The sequence below is a fragment of the Petaurus breviceps genome, unplaced genomic scaffold (assembly GCF_028583685.1).
Source record: "Petaurus breviceps papuanus isolate PSGF00001 unplaced genomic scaffold, PetGlider_PUasm1.0 90792, whole genome shotgun sequence".
NCBI classification, from domain to species: Eukaryota; Metazoa; Chordata; class Mammalia; order Diprotodontia; family Petauridae; genus Petaurus; species Petaurus breviceps.
The window spans coordinates 19,393,941-19,415,314 of record NW_027187347.1 but is presented as its reverse complement, the minus strand read 5'-3'; the positions used below and the strand labels follow the sequence as shown (position 1 = coordinate 19,415,314).

General features: G+C 38.7%; 1 long non-coding RNA gene across 3 annotated transcripts in view; it reads right to left on the bottom strand.

The window, feature by feature from the left end:
* The window catches only part of LOC138147527 (uncharacterized), a 98,891-nt gene that overhangs the window by 3,414 nt on the left and 74,103 nt on the right, over positions 1–21,374 (bottom strand). Inside the window, exon 3 of one of the 3 annotated variants that reach the window (XR_011164831.1) lies at positions 18,157–19,165. The exons of the other annotated variants lie outside the window; for them this stretch is intronic. This is a non-coding gene — a long non-coding RNA (uncharacterized lncRNA). Of the gene's footprint in view, positions 1–18,156; positions 19,166–21,374 lie in introns of those variants that run through there. 3 annotated transcript variants of the gene reach the window in all.

Genomic DNA, 21,374 nt, shown 5'->3' with positions numbered 1-21,374 from the left:
TTAACAAAGCAGATCCAAGAACCTGTGGTAGCTGCAAACCCTGAGGATGCTTGGGGTGCTTGCTGCTACAGAGGGGTATTCACTCTTGCTTTAACCTGCTTGGATCTGGATTGTGGTCTAGGGTGGAGGTCCTGGGGTGTGCGACCAGCTTGCCAGAGCATGTGGAGACCTCAGAAAGGGCACCAAACTGATACCTTTGGCAGCTGAGAAAACCCCAGCATTTGGGATGAAGCTTTCCTGTCTGGAAGCCCAAAAGTCAAGTTATTGAGTGGCAACATGAGCAGGCAAAAGAAGCAAAGCAAACAGAGCAGCCCAACTTTACACTCCTGTTTTGGGGACAAAAAGGATCAAAGCATGGAACAGGAGGAAGACAGCTAAGTTAGAACTCCTGCACCAAAAGCTTCCAAGAAAAATACGAGCTGCTTACAGGCCATAGAGGCCCTTAAGAAGGATTTTGAAAACCAAATAAGAGATGTGGAGGAAAAATTGGGAAGAGAAATGAGAATGATGCAAGAAAATTATGAAATGAGAGTCAACAACTTGACTGAGGAAAATAACACCTTAGAAAATAGACTAACTCAAATTTCAAAAGAAACTCAAAAAGCCAATGAAGAGAAGCATGTCTTAAAGAGCTGAATTTGCCAGATGGAAAAAGAATCTCAAAAGCTCACTGAAGAGAATCATTCCTCCAGAATTAGATTGGAGCAAATGGAGACTAGTGACTTTATGAGAAATCAAGACACTATTAAACAGATCCAAACAAATGAAAAAATAGAAGGCAATGTGAAATATAACATTGGGAAAACCGGTGACCTGGAAAATAGATCCAGGAGAAATAATTTAAAAATTATTGGACTACCTGAAAGCCATCATCAAAAAAAGAACCTAGAAATCATCTTCCAAGAAATTCTCAAGAAAAATTGCCCTGATGTTTTAGAACCAGAGGGCAAAATAGAGGTTGAAAGAATCTACTGATCACTTCCTGAAAAAGAACCCAAAAGAAAATTCCTAGGAATATTATAGACAGGTTCTGGAATTCCCAGATCAAGGAGAAAATATTACAAGCAACCAGGAAGAAACATATTGAATATTGTGGAAACACAATCAGGATAACACAGGATCTGGCAGCTTCTACACTGAGGGATCAAAGGGCTTGGAATATGATGTTCCAGAGGTCACAGGAGCTGGGATTAAAACCAAGAATCACCTACCCAGCAAAACTGAGTATCATGTGTCAGTGGAAAATATGGTCATTCAGTGAAATAGAGGACTTTCAAGCATTCTTGATGAAAAAAACAAACTTGAATAGAAAATTTGACATTCAGATACAACAAGCAAGAGAAGCATGAGAAGGTAAACAGGGAAGTCACAAGGAACTTATCAAAGTTGAACTATTTACATCCCTACATGGAAAAACTATAATTGTAACTTATGAAACTTTTCTCAGTATGAGAATAATTGAAGGGAATAGAAATGTGTGTGTGTGTGTCTGTGTCTGTGTCTGTATAAGAGGGTATATGGGCATATGAATACATATGTGAATGTGTGTATATATGTGTAGAGGCATACATAGATAGAGGTCACAGGACCAATTTAATAGGAAGGGATGATACTTAAAAGGTGAAATTAAGAGGTGAGAGAAGAATATAATGAGAGGAGATAGGGAGAGACAGAATGAGGTAAACTATCTCATATAGAAGATGCAAGGGATAATGGTCACAATGGAGGGGAAGAACAGGAAGGCAAAAGGGAATGGGGTCAACCTTATTCTCATTGATTTTGGCTTAGGGAGGGAACAACATACACACTAAATAAGGTATCTCACCCTACAGGAGAGGAGGGGGGGAAGGGAATGAGAGGGGTGATGATGGAAGGGAGGACAGGCTGGGGTGGGGAGAAGGAAATTAGAAACACCCACTTTTGAAAAGGGACAGGATCAAAATAGAGAATAGAATAAATGGGAGGTGGGATAGGAGGGAGGGAAATATAGTCAGTCTTTTGCAATATATCCTCTATGGCAATGTTTTGCATAGCTACACATGTAGAACCTATATTGAATTGCTTATCTTCCCAGTAAGGGTGGTTGACAAGGGAGGAAGGTAATGAATCTGGAATTCAAAGCTTTAAAAATCAAACGTTTAAAATATATATATATGTGTATATATATATATATATATATACTATTATTAATATTATTTTACATGTAACTGGGAAATAAGATATGCTGGCATTGGGGCATAGAGATTCACCATGCCCTACTGAAAAGTCAGAGGAGGTATGGGAGAAGATATGGGAGAGAGGAGATTGGAGGAGGGGATATCCAGTGGGATCGCTATTTTGGGGTGGTGGATAGGGGGGAAAATGGGGAGAAAATTTGTAACTCAAAATCTTGGGGAAATGAATGATGTAAACTAGAAGTTAATAAAGCATTTGATAAAACAAAATAAAAAAAAGAAGATGAGTCTTCCTGACACTCCAGGCCCAGCTGCTCCAGCTGTGGTGACCCAACTGCTGCTCTCCTACTACCCAGAGGCTTACAGCAGTTTTTTCCTTGGATACCACCAGGACGGAGAGTCTGCCTCCTGGAACCTTTTATCGGTATGCCCAGGTTAAGGCTCTCTGTCACCGCACTAAGCAAACAGAGGATAAATATGAAGGGAAAGAAAGGGCCCTCCACTGCACGTTTGTACAAACTGGCTCACCAAGTCTCCATTATTATCCAGATATTTCCCATGCTCCCAGGACTGAGTGAACCCTCTTTGGCCTATCCCTCATCACATAGAATTACAGAATCCAAAAATACAGAGATATACACTCCAGATAATAAGTGGACATAGGAACGAGAATATATGTGGTTTCGCTAGGTTCCCAAAGTGAGCGATAGCTTCCCCCCTAGGGGATGCTGGAACAATTCTGCACAAGGGTAGTAGTTTGAAATGATGCAAATTTAAAAACAAATCTAAAGGGTTAAAGAAAGTAGATGTCCAGTGGGACGCTGAGTATCTTTTTTTTTTTTGGAGGGGGGAAGGCAGGGTAATGGGTGTTAAGTGACTTGCCCAAGGTCACATGGCTTGTGTTAAGTGTCTGAAGGCAGATTTGAACTCATGTCCTCCTGATTCCAGGGCCAGTGCTTTATTCACTGTGCCACCTAGCTGTCTCAGATTATTTTTTTTAAAGGGGGCAGTAGACCAAATAAGTTTGGTAACCTCTGACAGAGGGTGAGCAGATAAGCTGATGGAAGAATGTGGGGGTTGTTTGGCACAATAATTTGGTAGTTGAATTACAAAAAAGAAAATAGAGAGGCACTGTGGAATGCCAGAGTTTCATTTTTGTACTAACTTTATTGATATTTTTTTAAGCATTCGGTTAAGTAACTTGCTCAAGGTTACACAGCCAGCTATTTCTAGGTGTGGTGCTAAGTATCTGAGCCCGGATTCGATCCCCAGGTCATCCCAACACTGGAGCTGGTGCTCTTACTTGCTGAGCCACCTGGCTTCCCCTAAGCAATTGTGGTTAAGTAACTTGCTCAAGATTACACAGCCAGGTGTTTCTGGGTGGTTGCTAAGTATCTGAGCCTGGATTTGATCCCCAGGTCATCCTGACAGTGGAGCCAGTGTTCTTACTCGCTGTGCTACCTGGCCGCCCAATTTTATTGATATTAAAGAGGCTTTGGGTTGGTTGAAATGGGCAGAGGACTGTTCTCACAGTCCAGAAAACATAGGTTGAGCCCTGCTTTTGACACATACTGGCTATGTGACCCTGGGCAAGTCACTTCACCTTTCAGTGGCTGGGATACTCTCTAAAAATATACTTGCAAGAGATGGTGCTGATCTGCATTGGTTAAAGGAGTTCCCTTACCTGGAGTTCCTAATGCCAATGAAATCACAGATCCAGTAGGGGAGAAAAAATGCTGACATACTGCTTCTCTGAGCTGTTTAAACCAAAGTTTGCTGTTCCTTTTTTTTCCCCTTTTTGGAAGGGGGAAAGTAGGGCAGTTGGGGTTAAGTGACTTGCTCAAGGTCACATAGCCAATAAATGTCAAGTGTATGAGGCTGGATTTGAACTCAAGTCCTCCTGATTCCAGGGCTGGTGCTCTATTCACTATGCCACCTATCAGCCCCTGTTCCTTTGCTTTAACCTTAAAAAGAATAAAGTAAAATAAAGAGAGGATAACCTGTTGGTAGGTGGGGAGATAAGGAATGCTTAACTGGAAAGTAGAAAAAATTCTCTTTTTATTTTCCACTAGGGGGGAGATCATCAGGGTCAAGTGACTTGCCCAGGGTCACACAGCAAGTAAGTGTCTGTGTTCTGATTTGAATGCAGGTCCTCCTGACTCCAGGACCAATGCTCTAAAAAAACCTTTCTTTTTAAAAGAAACCAAATAACATCTCCTTTACATAGACACCACATTAGGGAAATTAAGGCAGCCTAGGAAGGGTTCCTGGTAACACTTAAGCCCCAGTTTGAGAATATGAATTCGTAGCTGCACTCTTTCAAATAAGACACACATACACATGTCTTCCCTCTATTTCTTCTTTAGCTGCACATTTACATACAAACCTCCTTATCTCATTACTCAATACTTTATTCCTTTATATGAGTGAGGTCTGTTTTCTTGTTCCTAGCTTTAATTAAGTGAAAGAGACTAGCAGGGTTGGAACAAGCTTCTGAATGCAGAGGCTGAAATGAATGAAACCCTCCTCTGGGCCCCTGTCTCCCTTCCTCACAACCATTAGGGAAATGATTTTAATCATTGTATTTCAATGTCGTTTCCAGGAAGCTTTGCCATATGTTGAACTTTTCCGAAATCAGGCAGAGTTCTAGTCCCTGATCATACCAGGCTGTATTTCTTCTCCTCCAACTTCTGCTCCTCCTGAAGACTTGATATCAATGTATTTTTAAAAAATCTTGTGCCAATAGAAAAATAAAAGGAACCATTAGGCCACATCACCAGCAAGCTCTTCAGGGGCTCCAGCAATTAAAGGCACAGAAAACCTAGGTAACCATTTAGGAGCATTGAGTCTAAAATGAAATAAATTTGGTCTGTTCAGGGTAGGCTAGAGCAGGGCCATCACTTTCCTAATCCTGGGCATTGGACTTCTATTAATGGAGCCCAAGATTATATTGAGCACTGGGGGAGTGGGGAGAGGGAGGAGTAGGGAGGAGAGAAAACTCCATTTCAACACTATTGATTCATATTGAACTCCCATCCCCTATGTACAACTGTTGCCTGATCACACCTCACCCATCTTGTACTTAGGAAATTGATTTTTTGAACCTAAGTATGCTTTATACTTCTTCCTACTAAATAGAATCGTACTAGGCAGATGTTTAATAAGTGTTTGTTTAATTGAATTATTGCATAAAGCTTAGTAGAGCATGTCTACTTTTTGTTCTGAATCCAGCCAGGGCTGCACAAATACATAATTTACCATTTGAAAACTACTATTGGCTATCTTATAATACTCCTGGGAGAATGGTATACAGGCTTGTAGAGGAAGAACACTAGACTTGGAGTTAGAAGACTGATATTCACACCTGGCAATCTTTTTTCTTATTTTATATTATTTCAGTTTTAGTATTTCTTTATTTTTTTTTCTTATTTTAGATTTAAGTTTAAAATAAAAAAAATTACCAAAACAAACAACCTATAGTCACATCCTGCTTCCATCATTCCCAGCTCTGTGATTTTAGACAAATCATTTAATCTGAATTATGGTTTCCTTATTTATGAAGCATTTCATTTTTGTACCAGTACTTTGCCAAACACTGTGGATACAAAAAAAAGGAAAAAAACTCAGCCATCCATGTGCTACAAGAGTTCACAGTCTAATGGATGAGACAACCTGCAAATCTGTACAATGGAGCAAATAAAACTTGCTATACCCACATTACCTTATGTTGTTGTAGTGGAAGTCAAACAAATTGTTGTGGGAGAGAAAGGCATTAATTACTTCTGCAAGTTCTCATATCTTTCTGAGAGCTCCTTAACCTACTACTTCTGTTGTCTTCTTTTGTACAAAGGACTTTGCTTTTATCTCTCACATAGCTTGTCTGCTCCCCAAGTGTGAATGCACTTAGTAACCATAAAGTGGTATAAAGATGTAAGCTATTCTAATTGCTGCATTCCCTGGTGAGGAAGCTGGCTGGTCAGAATGTGTACATAGCCAGCTGCTGCCAGGATTGCTCTCCTGGACAGTAACCATCCAAATCCATAAGATATTGGAGCTAAATAAAGATGACAAATACAAACCGAGTGCAGGTTGAAGACGCTTCAAGATTTTAAAATACATTCCTAACAACTCAAGCTCATTGCTTCACACACAGTTTAAAAAAAAAATTAAAAACAACTTCAGAGATCTATGGGGAAATAAGTCTTGATTTCAAAAATGAACTGTGAAGTCATTTAAAGATGAAAACTGTCTATGAACCAGTGCTCAAACAGTGTGGAAGAACCATCTTTTGAAATAAACTCTTAGAGGGAACATAATACGTTCCCCAGAATTCAGATCCACAGAAGCATGTGATTGGGTGTAATGTTTTCTGCTCTTTGTTACAGTTTCATTTGCAAAACTGTCCCAGAGGTGCTTACCTAGCCATAAATCTGGTGCCTGCAGTTCCCAGACCTGCCATTAGGAAAATGGTGGTGTAGTTAATAAAACTTCTACTCAGCATATTATCAACTGATATTTACTGAATATCTACTTTATGCAAGAATCTATGTTAGTACTAGGTTAAGTTCCTCTTCAGGTATGCTTAACTGTGATCACGTCAGGTTATTTAATGCATAGATTGTTAACAGGTAAGGTGAGAAACTGTCAACTAGGGACCAGCCATTGGAGAGGTTGATCATCGGACTGGTTTCAGGATAATGGATTTTTATCTTCATCATAGCAGTTCTTGAAGACAGTCTCCTAAATGAGAGGCATTGGGATCTGGAATTCTCCTCCTCTTCATTTCCACCTCCATTTATTTGCTCCATTTCCAGCTTCCTCCAAATCTCAGCTAAAATTCCCCCCTCTTCTTCAAGAACACTTTCCTGATTCTACCTTAATGACAGTGTCTTCCTGCTAAGATTATCTAGAAGCAGTTAAGTGGAACGCCGGAGGAAGCACTGGTCAGGCTAGACGTGAGTTCAAATTCTGTCAGATGCTTGTTAGCTGTGTGATTCTGGCTAAATCACTTAACCTCTCTCTGACTCATTTTTCTCATCTATAAAATGGGAATAGTGATAGCACTTATCTCACCAGGTTGTTCTGAGGATGAAATGAGTTAACATATGCTAGTGCTAAATAAATCCCTGCTACAGCTATTCTCTCCAATTTAGCCTGTATATATCTTGTTTGATGTATCAATTGCATGTTTCTCCTCCTAATAGACTGCGAGCTCCTTGAAACCAGGGGCTGGTGTGTGTGTGCATGTGTGTGTGCACATGTGTTTGGTTTTAATTGCATCCCTAGAGGTAAACATAGTGTCTTGAACACGGTAGGTGATCAATAAATATTTGTTGACTTGTACTGTTTTTGAAAGCTATGTTGGCTCATTTACCCATTATTCTCAGCCCTGCTTATCAAACAGTGTTGGGGAAGCCCTGGTAAGGAAGCAGACACTAAGTCTGCAGCTTTTTGTATCACCTGCTTTTTGTCACATAGCCCTACCTACAAATTGTCACGTTCTTGCTACCTTGGGGAGAAAGTGAGATGCAATAGCCCAACTTTTTTTTATATCATCACAGCATTCAATACCCAAGGAGAGGTCTTTTCTTCATCTTGACTGTAGGCAAGTTCTTAGCAATCCCTGTTCCTGGGGAGACAAAGCTTAACAAAGCCACAATATATATTGCCAGCATCCTCATCAATTCATTTTCTGCCTGCAGAAATCTCAGGGCCCCTGAAAACATCAGCAAGACCCTCCTCCAGGATTTCTGTAAACATACAACAAGAAAATCCTCCTTCAGGGCTTCTGAACCAACAGTAAGTTTCCAGAACCTCTGCAACAACAGCACTGTCCTTCACCAGCAGATGAATCTGGCAAAGTAATATCAAAACAGACAGAAAAAATATCAGCACCACAGTCATGCCTCCTCAGTTCTCAACAGCTCCAGGTGGCAGTTCTCAAAAGTCCTGGGCAGCTCCAACTGGCCTTCAGCAGTCTGGGTGGCTTCAGCTGGCAGTTCTCTCTCTCTCTCAGCAACTCTGGCCCCCGGCAATTCTCTCTCTTTCTCTGCCTCCATGATGCTGCTCTCAAAAGTTCTTCTGGCTGCTCTCTGCTTGGGCCTCTCTCTAAATCTACAGCACCAGCTCCTCCCAGTTCAGTCTCCTCTCTTCATGTCAACAAGTCCATCCCACAAGTGGGATTCACAAGCTCTGGGTTTTAACACAACCCAAAAATCAATCCAATACAAGGGGATCTTTAGATTTCATTACCATTACACTGAATTGTCTAAAAGTTACCTATTTAAAAAAATTATTTTATTTTCAATTCACAGAACAAAACAAGCATTTCCATGACACAATACAATAAAAAAGATGATTGTACATGAAACTGCAAATCTACCATGTACAACTTGCTAGTCCCTCCAAAAGATGACAATGTTATCATGTAAATTTCTTTTTTTTTCCTTTTTTTCTCCCTGCCCCCACCAGAGACAGCTACCATTAGATACAAATACCATGAGACGCAAATACCTCCATTTATCAATTCTTTATCTGGATGTATCTTTCTTCATTTGTTCTTTATTTTTAATTTGTGTTTATAATAGTCAAAATTACTTAGTTGCTTAAAAACAATATTGCTGGAACTGTATACAATGTTCTCTTCATTTTGCTCACTTCTCTCTTCATCATTTCATGCAAGTCTTTCCATGCTTTTCTAAGATCATTGAGCTCATCATTTCTTATAGCACAGTAGTATTCCATCATGACTATATAACACAACTTGTTCAGCCATTCCCCAAATGATGGGAAGTGTTATAGATTTTTGTTACAGTTACCTATAAAAACTCTCCCCACCTTGAAGTCATTGCTGATCTTCAGTAATCAGCTTGTTAATGTGTTGCTATCTTGACATACCATAAAATCCTTTTAATTGTCTTTGTCCTGAGTTTTGCTTCATTAATCAGAGTGAAAGCCCAAATGGAGAAAGTTCCTTTCAACACTCTTTATGAGTAGAGTGATTAACCACATGAATTGAATTACACAGGCCTGAAATATTAAAATTTTTCTGTAAAAATGTAACATTAGTAAAATAATAGGATAATAATACAAATTATCTTCATTTACATATTAACCTTGAGGCAAAACACTATTTGGAGCAAGATTCAAAGATAAGAATAAGTAATAAATGGCTTTATTTAAATTTAACTTTTATCAATATCTACCTAATTCTGAATTTCTTTTTTGCTTTTAGGAAAAACTTCAATTCACAGCACGGCCATGCTTATAACTATTCAGTGATTCACCCTTCCTGTTTTTACTGGTTTTCCTGTCAAAGCCTTTCTCTATTTATTCACTTTGAAGGAAAAATATTAATTTTTATCTTAACCTTCCATATATTTCTAAGAGCTTCTTACTATAACACATTTCTTATGTCTCCTTTAGCACAGAGGGAACCTTCTTTTTATCTCTTGTAGAGCATTGCTGCCCTCAAATCCTGAAGACTCTTTTTTCTAATGAAAGCAAAACCCCCAAACATTGTGTTTACATAAGCAACCTCATTTCCATGACTGTCAAGTCCCTAATCAAGGAAAAAGAGAAAAAGAGTTTCCTGGCAACCTTAACAACTAGTCTCTACCATCCTTTAATGATTTTTTTTAATCAATGCTTAATTTTAATAGAACCACTTATTTAACTTGCTCTGCTGGGCTTCTTGCTGTCAAAAACAATTTCTTGAAGAGACTCTGCCTTTTTACCCTTCTTTTTTTTTAACATTTAGAAATAAAAGCTATAATAATTCCCAGTGCTTGGCACAGAATGCTGTACATAGTAGACACTTAATAAATGTTTGTTAAATTAAACTGAACAATTTATACATAACAGAACAGTTTTTAAACATTGTTAATTATAGGCATGGAATGGTCCTTCCTGAGTGTCATCAAAAGCATATATTGAAAACAAAGAGCTAGCATTCTTTTCAATAGAGAAATAATGGAAGCCTTCTCAGTACAAGCAGGGGTAAAATGAGGATGCTCCCTCTCCCCTATTATTATTTGACATAGTTGTAGAAATGCCAGCTATAGCAATGAGAACAAAATTAAAGGTATAAGCATTGGCAATGAGGAAGCAAAAATTATCTACATTTGTGGATGAAATTATGGTTATTTAGAAAACTGCAGATTCAATGAAAAAGCTAGTTGAGATGATTAATAGCTTCAGTAAAGTAGCAGAATATAAAATTAACCCACAAAATCTATAGCATAACAAAAATAAGGAGGAAATGATGAGAGAAATTCCATTTGAGACAATTCAAAAATCAATAAACCATTTGGGAGGAAATGTTTTAAGATTTTCACAAGACATATGTATAACTACAGCTACAAAACACTTTTTACAGAAAGTAAGAAAAATAATAAAAGAAACATTCAGTACTCACAATTGTGCCATGCCAAGATAATGGAAATAATAATGCTACCTAAATTAATTTACAGTTTTATTATACCAATCAAAGTATCAGTGGGATATATCTTTAACTCAACAAAATAATAATAAAATTAATTTGGAGAAATAAAAGGTCTAGAATCTTTAGAGAAATAATGAAAAAAGTGAGAATGAAAGGGTATAGCATTAGCAGACCTCAAACTATACTATAAGAGAGTAATCCATAAGTTTTTAATACTAGTTAAATTAAAAAAAATAGATTACTGGAACAGATTAAATCAGTGAGAACCAGAAGCAATAGAAAACTAGCCCAGTCCTTGATAAAACACGAGAACACAAATTACTGGGGAAGGACTCTGTAGTTGTGGTCTCCAAAATAGGGCAGTGGCTTGACCACAAGGTGGTGTTTGATCAGCCAATTAGGCTGGTGACTTTGTACAGCCCTCTCTCACTTACATCCAATTCATTAGCATGCCATGGCATCACCTTTTGATGTCATCATCCTCTTCCAGAACAAAGGACAGACAAGAATAATAAGAGGTGAAGAAGATGGGTCAAACCCCTCTCCATGGTATTGAATTGAGGGTTGTCTCCTTCACCTTATCCTCATCCCTTAGTTGAATGGAGAGAGAGAGAGGACAGAATGTAGGAGAGTTTCCTACTCCATTCTTCCTCTCTCTCCACTGTGTAAGCTCTCAACCTTCCCCCCTCAGGACAGTTATAACCTAACTGTTTCTGGACACTCACAACAGTAATTGTGGAGGTACCAAGGGAAAAGTCCCCCTGCAGATGCACTCAGCATTCCCAGACTATCTCATGACTACAGCATTCAGTCATCTGAATGCTCTAGGGCAGCAATCAGTGTGTAATAAAACCTGGTCCTCCCCTTTTTCATTCTGAATGAAGCAGAACGAGATATTAAAAAGAAGTAAGCATGGATTATTTACAATATGTATTTTATATCATTTTACAGTACGTTCTTCCTAAAACCCACCCCTAATTAAAAATCTCTTATTTCTTGCAAGGACACTACAATCTTTCCAATCAGATATCCAATCTCAATCTCAGAGTCATCTTCAGCACTGAACTCTCCTTCACCCTACACAATTATTTGCCAAATCTTGCTTTTTCTACCTCCACAATATTTTTTTTCATCTGCTCTCTTCTCTCTGCTCACACAGGCACCCCACCTGGTTCAGGCTTTCATCATTTCTTACCTAGATTATTGAAATAGATTTCTAATTGCTCTCCCTGCCTCCGGTCTCTGCCCTCTCCAATCTGTCCTCCACATGCAGCTGCCAGTGATTTTCCCAAAACACAGGTCTGATCATGTCACGTCCCTATTCAGTAAACTATAATTGACTCTCTCTCTTGGCTCTGAGGTTCAATATATCATCTTTATCTTTTTCTTTTTAATTTTTATATTTGTGTAAGTTTTATAATGTACATCAGTGGTATAAAATTAAATAGAAATGGATCATGAAGGCTACATATTTACTTAGAAAATCACAAATTAACATTAACTATGCTGTTATATTTTTATTTATTTTGTCAAACATTTCTTAAATATATTTTAATCTGGAGAGTTTGGTACCTCCAACTTGCACAATTATTAGCATAGTAGTACATACATGATTTATTAATAAGTAAATATACACACATTGAAGATATGGGCTCAAGACATTTTTTACCAGTAGGAATCTATGGTCAAGAATGTTTGAAACCACTATTCTAATTGACAAAAACTTCTGGGAAAACAGAAAAAGTTAGTGTGGCAAAAATTTGGTTTATAATAGGATCTTCTACTATATATACCACAAGAAATTAAAATAGATATACAAAGTGAATTGAAAAGTTCCATCATTTAAAAAATACAGAGGAGACATAAAGAAGCATTCTTTACATCTATTGCTTGGGGGTGGGGAGGGTAGAGATTCTTAATCTAACAAAAAGACTATCATTATAAAAAAACAAGACCCTTTGATTACATAAGACTTTAAAGCTTTTTTTGTGAAGAAAATCAATAAAGTCAGAAAAAAATAGAAATTATTGAGTGGAAAAACTATTGCATCAAATACAAACTGATAAAAAGTTTGATATCCAAGATACATTGATAATTGGCAGCCAACAAAGACCAAGAACAATTCTCCATTAGATAGGTCACTAAAGGATATGAATAATTTTCAAAAGAATATTGGCAAACTGTCAATGACCATATGAAATCATTTTCCAAATTCCCTAATTTTTAAAAAGTTAAAACTACTATAGGGTTTCATTTAACAGCCAAAAAAATGGCAAAGATGTTTTAAAAAAGAAAATCGTACAATATTGGAGTCTGTGAGCCTATAGGTACATTAATGCACTGTTGTAGGGTATGTGAATTGGTCCAACCATTCTGGAAAGAAACATGGTATTTTGTTAGGAAAATAACAAAAGTCTTCCTACCTTTTGACTCAGTGATATTGGGCATATAAACCAGGGAGGTCAAAGACAGTAGAAAAGTCAGTCAGTTCATCAGTCCATAAATATACACCAAAAAAATCCATAGCAGGACCTTTAGTTGTAACGGGAACAAGAAACAAAATGGTGCCCATAGACTGGGGAAATGGCTGAAAAATAACTGTAGCATATTATGATAATTTAATATTATTATGCAAAAAGAAATGATGAATATGGAAAGTTCAGTGAAACATAGGAAGCCTTATGTGAGCTAATGCCATGAAGGAAAGAAAACAAAACAGAACAATAAATGCAATGACTACAATTGCTTTTACCTATTATGGAAGCAGTTGAATAGACTTGGAGGAAGTTACTGAAATCTTTGACAAAGTAAAATGACCCTGTGGCCAGAAGAGTGTGGCAGTAAAGTTCTGGAATAGCTGATATATAGAGATGGACAGAACTTCAAAGGAGGACGGTTGGCTTGGAAATGATGGCAAAGGGCTGTAGCAATAAGGAGCAAGGAATATGTCTACTTCCTTGTTGCCTCAATGTGTCATGGGGCATGAGAGAAAGAGTACCCACTCCTAGAATGAGTGGCCTAGAATGCACAGTCTTCCAGAGAAAACTGGGTTTCTATGTGTGGGAGAAGATGAAAAGAGGGTGAAGAGATCTAAAATAAAGAGGAATTTTTTTTAATGGAGCAGAGGACAACTTAGGAGGGACAGGGAGAGGAGGATATGGAGTATGGAGGGGTAGAGCTGAAAATGGCAAAGTATGAGAGAATGGGGAGAGATAGCAAGGGGGAAGAATTGCCTCAATAGATGAGAATAATGGAAACAGGAGGTGGGGACTTTATAATGGGAGAAGAATTAGATGATCTGCTCTCAGTCCTCCATGATACTGTGATTATTGAGTATTCATGGTAACAGTGTGGTGGCAATAACATTAGTTTCCACATCACGTCACTCGAAATACTGGGTAACTGGGGGTTTAGGCACCAGGTAGAGTTTGGCCCCATAAAGGTTTCTGAATTAAATGACCATAAGATCATTCTCCTTTGTCAAAGATTTCAGTAAATACCTATTGTTTGGGTCCCCTGGACTGTACTGAACTGAACTTGGAAACAGATCAGAAATTCATGCCAAGATGACAAAGAATGAAACACACAGAGAAAATGTCTCACACATTGTGTAATCACTGGGCTCCTCCTATCTCTGGGTCCCTGGGAGTGTAGGTCCCCTCCAACATCTGCTGCCCTGAGGCTCAGGGTCTCTGATGGATGAATCCCCACTGAAGTTCACCTATTATTACTGTGGACTTTCTAAGGCTGAGAAGTTATGATAGTTCCTGGACCCTGGAGATAGCACTGATGATGATTCTCCTGACTATGACCTTGTCTGAACTCATGAGGACTGGACTGAACTCTTCACTTAGCACAGCTCTTTAGTTTCATTCTGATAACCTGGGCAATTAACCATACGCCAAATTTACCCAATATGTGGAACAAGCACTGACCTCACAACCTCGAAGTCCTCAGAATTGCAGGCTTTCACCTTTGACAACCTGAAGTTCAGGATAGCTAATGAACTTGAATCCCTCTGTTATGTCTTTTTTGCCTCTAACACTGGGTTCCTTATGGATGCTCCCTTTACATTAATAATGGATATTATGGGGAGGTAAATTTTGCCTCAGAATAAAGAATAATATTATCCTGTATCATGTAAGGGCATATCAGCAGTACCCTATGAAGATCGGGTGGAAGAAATATCAGTGTGATTGTTTTAGATTAATGAGTCAATAGAAGTGGGGGTGCTGGACATAGAGTCCAAAAAGGCCTGTATTCAAATTCCATGCCCCACACTTACTAGCTCTGTGATTCTAGGCTAGTCTTCCAATCTCTCTGATTTCAGTCTCTTCACAGCTGTAAAATAGTGGTGATGACAATAGCATCTACATCACAGGGTTGTTTTGATCATCAAAAGAAATAATATAAGCAAAGCACTTTGTAAACCTTGAAGTTGTATAGAGAAGTAAACTATTATAAAGCTAGACAGGTACAAAATGTACTAGAGGGGCCCTGGAGGCTTCATCTGATTGTGATTCTGATCATTTTTTTGGAAGTATTCTGGGCTCCCAGGTCATTGTTGTTGTTTGCCCTTTGATCACAAAGTGGACCATGATGTCATGGAGGTGATGCCATGACATGCAAGGGAATTGGATTTAAGTGAGGGAAGGCTGTGCAAAGTCACCAGCCTCACTTTCTCCTCCAGAGAGAGATGGCCCAGCATGTAGTAGGGGACTTTGACCTTTTCAAGTTAAGGTCTTTAATGGGTCTCAGTTTGACTGAGGCAACACCCATTCAGTGATGAAGGTTTAATAGAAAATGAGGCTGAGAATAGCCTCTTTACCTAGTCAAAAAATAAAAATAAAATAAAAGGTTGATCTGGGAGGGGAAGACTGACTAAAACAGAAACAAGTGCTATTTCCATTCATTCTGAGCCAATTAGGGCCCAAGCAATGACCAAGTAGGGCTTGGCCTGGGACTTATTGTTGGCCAATCAATGATTTGGGGTTAATGTTGGTTTTTAAGAAAGAAAGGAAATTAGACACTAGGGACTCCCATAGTAAGATCAATGGTAAATTATTGGAGGATTAACTGCCTTTGGAATTTCACAAGGCACTGCTTCCCTCCAGTGGTGTGGATAACTGAGAGTGAGCTCTATAATTTTTGGTATATGTCTGATGAAATAGTTAGAAACAGCCCAGCAAATTGCTTATCAAATTCTTTAGCTGTGTACCCAAAGTCCTGCCAACACATTATCATCTCTGCTCTGTATTATCTCTCTCCTCCCTCTCCAGGTCTCCTCCCATACCCTTTGTTATAGCCAAGTAAATCTTCTCTTGGGCTCATTTGTTCCCTGCTCCCACCCATGCCTTCTCCCACGCCAGCCTTGATGTCGGGAACAGACTCCCAGTTCCCATCTGCCAAACCAACTCCCTCCTGTCATTCAAAACACTGTAGAATCTACATCCTCCAGAAAGCTTGCCTGTAATCAATGACCACTGAACCCCCAATTCTCAATTTTCTTCTGCTTTCCCATAAAAAAGGGGAAAACTATTCTATCAAATAAAACAAAATAAAAATTTGTCATCTAGCTTACAGCTGATCATAAGCTCCTGTAGGCCAGGAAGTATGTCTTTTTATCCATTTCTGAAGGTCATTTTTCACATTACATGCCATCAATAAAAATGAATGAAATAAAACTCCTTTAAAGCAGTGATTCCCTACTGTGGTTTTGCATTGCTTCAGGCAACACCAGTGATTTCAAGGAGTGTTTTAAATTTCTCTAAAGAAAAAAAAATTACATGTGACTTTTTTAAAAAAATCACTTTCAGGTTTAAAAAAATATATGAAATACAATACTTTTGGAGAGAGTAGGTGCATCACAAGATCAAACTGGCAGCAACACAGTGCAATCACTTTCCAGCTTCCAATCTTTCTCAGCCTTAATCCATTCTCCACACACTAGCTAAAGTAATCTTCCTAAGGCATAAATGTAACCATGTCACTCCCCTGTTCAAAAAACCCTCTGTAACTCCCCCTCATCTGTAAGATAAAAATATAAATGACTTAGCCTGGCATTTAAGGCCCTCCGCATTCTGGCTTGAGTTCCTACTACTCCCCTTCACAGACTCTACATTCCAGCCAACTGGACTATTTATTCGTCCTTCTCAGAGTTTGATACTCCATGTCCCACCTCCATAAATTCACAAATTCACACATGCCTGTAATACACTGCCTCCTCATCTCTGTCTCTCAGAATCCTTGTCTTCCTTCAAGCCTCAGTTCCGATCCACCTGTTTTGTGAAGCCTTCCTTGACACCTCACCACTGCATCCCTGAATTATATGTTCTCTCCTTCCTGAATTTTGCTTGTATCATACTATGGTTCACTAAGGTCATTTTGATCCTCAGTACAGAGTCTGGCACATAGTTCGTGATTAATAAATGTTTATCGATCGATTGATTGTGTACAAGTTGTGTCCTTCCAGTAAAATGTGAATTCTTTGAGGGCAAGAAGTGTTTTGTTTTAGATATTATATTCCCATGGCCTAGCCTGTGCCTTGCATATGCTTAATAAAGGTTCGATTGAATTGAAAAGGTTGAGCTTTTAGGTAAGAGTAGTTTTCTAAAACAGTCAGCCAGTGAGATGAGCCATTGCAACCTGATTTCTCAAAAGCTCCAAAATGGCTCATTCTCTGGCCCTTTCTTTATCCTGCCATTCAATTCAGAGTGGCTCCCATTTGGTTGTCAGATGCTGATTGGTTCACAATCCCATAATCACTTCCTTGTCTATAGCCCTCAGCACTCTTCAACAGAGCCTAATTTTTCTATTCTACCTAATAGCAAACAAGCTTTCCATAGTGTTATGTTTCCAGACATTCTGACACTGATGGTTTAGGAACCCATCTATTTGGTAAGGTGAGATTGGCAGGGGAAAAATTCACGATGACCTTGACAAGTCAGAAAATATAAGAGCAGGATGGAATTAAAATGGGAAACATTCATGGTGGCCCACTTAGAACTGGTTGAGGTTTAGAGATCATAGAGATTATCTATTTAAAATGATTATTTTAAAATTATCTTACATTTTTATAAATATCTTGTAAAAGTTGCTTTTATTTCTGAATATGTTGCCCCATGCTCTATGACCCAGCAAGTTATATCTTATAAGTAAACATTTAACAAGACAATCAAAGAGAAGCTCAGTAAAACTAGCCAGAATATCAATGTAGTACTGAGTGAAGCAGATGATAAAAAGCTGATGTTTATATAACACTTTAATGTTTGTAAGGCACTTTGCATATATTATCTCATTTGATTCTCACTACTCCTCTGGGAAACAAGTGCTATTTATTATTTATATTATTTTATATTTATATTATATATCACATTATTTATTTATTTATTTATTATCTCCATTTCACAGATGAAGAAACTGAGGCTGAGAGGGGAAATTACTTTGCCCAGAATCATAACAGCTAGTAATTGACTGAAGCAGGATTTGAACTTAGCTCTTCCTCAGTTCTTCTCCATTATGCCATCTAGATGTCTATGCAATGTTCTAGACCCAGAGTCCTTCACAGCTACAAAGAATATAGGAAGGTACACTTTCTATTCATCATAATTATCTAACATTGAGTTTCAAGGTTTGTGGTTTTTCCATTTGCATTTTTGTATTCGTTGTGTATAGTTTTCCCAGTTCTGCTTACTTTACTTTGCATCAGTTCCTATAAGTTTTCCCATGCTTCTCTGAATTCTTCATAGTCATAATTTCTTATGGCATAATAATGTCCATTACATTCACATGCCACAATTTATTTGACAATACCCCAGTCAATGGAAATGTATTTTATTTTTACTTCTTTGCTATCACAAAAAGTGCTTCTATAAATACTTTGGGGTTTATGGGACCTTTCTGACTTAAATCTCTTTGGGATATATGCTTAGTAGCAGGATATCTACCAACCCACCCATTTTACCAATCAGTAAAATGAGCCCCAGAGAGTGACTCATCTTAAGTCACATGTCTAGGCAGCATAGAGCCTGGGTTTGGATCCCATCCTCCTGACTTCAGCTTATAAATTACCTTTCCAGGTATACCAGACTGTCTAAAAAAATGCAAATACAAGATAACAAATGGATCACCTGTTATCTCACAAATTCATGAATTTCCCCAAATGATGCAGATGGCAATGCATCCATGTCTGCCAATGTTCCGTGGTTCTGATTCATGTCTTCCCAAGAGTTCACTACAGGGAGCCCTCCCAAGGTATCGGAGGCCTTCTTTGCTTTCTCCTGATATTAGAACAGCACTAGTAGACCATTCTCACTGCCCTACTGTCTTGCCTCCTTCTTACCACTTGACCAGTCCATCTTGTCTTCTTAACATTCAATTCCTTAGTGATGCCTTTTAATCCTGCTCTTCTTCAGAGAAGAATGTCTTCCAATATGGCCCCAGTAAGAGTCTGAGACTATTTCCTGAGAATCAACCTAGCTAATTATAGAGAGGTACATCACCACCAGGCTGGCCCTTTGATCATGACTTTCCTTTGTGCCATGGCAACCTATGAAGCAAATAAAAATAATAACAACAAATACCACTTTGATTTATAAAGCACTTTAAAGTTTTCAAAACACAACTATCATTAAATCTTCACCCTGTGAAGCAGACAAAGCAGAAAAGGAGGGGAGGCAGAACATTACAGTTGATTAAAAGTGGGTCTCTGTCAGGAAGAACTGAGTTTAAGCCAGAGGTCTGATGCATGCTAGCTGTGTGACCCTGGGCAAGTCACCTGAGTGTCCCAGGGGACTCTCTCAGACTTTATGTTGACGATCTGCATTAACAGCGATATTTTTATCAGTAGGAGTTCTCTGTGCTAAAGAAATCATAGGTTGATTACCAAAAAATCATATAAATAGATGAGGAAAATGGGGCTCAGAGATGTTATATGCTTTAGGTGACTGAGGTCATTCATCTGGTTAAATAGCAGAATGAGGAGTAGAATCTGAACCACCTGACTGAGGCTTTCTTTCACTAAAGAAGACTTTCCCAGGTGACCACAAGCTGAACATGACTCAGAAGTGTAGTGCTGCCATGATTCTAGAATATATTTTTTAAAAAAGGAAACTGGTATTTAAGGGCTGGGAAGTAATCCTGTTTCTATATTCTGTCTGAAAGCATCAGATGGGCTCAGGGAGAACTGAGATGTTAGGGGAATTGAACCCAGCAGGCTGCATGAAATCATCCCTGACAGAAAGATCAAAGGTTTGCTTTCTGGCTTTCACAGGAAAAGGCAGAGAAACAGGCCATGCTGATGCCTCCTCAGGGTGTCCTGGACCAAGGCCTAGTCTGGCTGCTTTGGGAGGCTGGCATTAGGGAAGTCTCTCAGTCCTACCCTCACCCATGAGGGGGCAGGTTTGCTTGTCAAATCTCTATTTCTACCATGAGTGTCTTCCCACTCCCTTCAGGATAGGGTCCAATATTCATTCATTTATTTGTTCAACTGAAATGTATTGTCCCTACTGTGTGCATAGCACTAAAGATAAAAGACAATTACAATGCAGATGTTACTCTCAAGGAGCATACAGTCTCTTGGTGGGGGTGAGGAAGACAAGAACATATATGACTATAGAAGGGATGTGATATTTGGGCAAAGTAGAGGTCCAAGCAAAATGCTAAGGGAAATACTAGTAAGGAGAGATCACTTCTACTTGAATGTGTCATAGAAGACTTGGAGACAAAGTGGAACCTGAGTTGAATTTTTAAGAAAGGGAGGGAATGTGGTCCTTTTGTGCTCAGATTTTCTTGCGTGCCAAAGCACTGGGGCAGTCCTTTGTGTCCTTGACACAATGGATTAATTAAATGCCTTTGACAGTCTATTTTTCTATCTTAATTACTATACTCTCAAAGAATATTGGGGCAGCTAGGTTGCACAGTGGATAGAGTGCTGGGCCTGGAGTCAGGAAAATTCATCTTTTTGAGTTCAAACCTGACCTCCAGCCCTTACTAGCTGTGTGACCCTGGGCAAGTCACTTAGCCCTGTTTGTCTCAGTTTCCTCATCTGTAAAGTGAGCTAGAAAAGGAAATGGCAAACCACTCTGGTATCTTTGCCAAGAAAACCCCAGATGGGGTCATGAAAAGTCAGACATGACTAAAAAAACTTAAGCGCAATAGTAACAAGAAGAATGTTGAGGAATTAGACAGAATTCAGACAGAGATAAAGGAGAAAGATGACAGGACTGAAAAACAAGTCATGCTAGCAAAAAGTAGAGTAACGGGATACGAAGAGGAGAGAGTTACAGCGTCACTTTTTTGCTGTATCAAAGAACTGGAAGTGGGCGCCCATCGTTTGGTGAGTGACTAGAGAAGCAGTGATGCATGAATGGAGTAGAGTATCATGGAACTGTAGGAAATCATTAATCTAATGCATTCAGAGAAAGCTGAGAAGATATGTATGAAGCAATGCAGAGTTAAGTGGGCCGAACCCAACCCAAAAAACGGATAGGTAACAACAGTGAAGAAGAAGAAGAAGAAGAAGAAGAAGAAGAAGAAGAAGAAGAAGAAGAAGAAGAAGAAGAAGAAGAAGAAGAAGAAGAAGAAGAAGAAGAAGAAGAAGAAGGAGAAGAAGAAAAGGAGAGGGAGTACAAGAATGAGGATGAGGATGAGGAAGAAAGGGAGGAAGGAAGGAAGAGAAGAAGGAAAAGAGGGAGAAAGGAGGGAAGAAAGAAAAAGAAAGAAAGAAAGAAAGAAAGAAAGAAAGAAAGAAAGAAAGA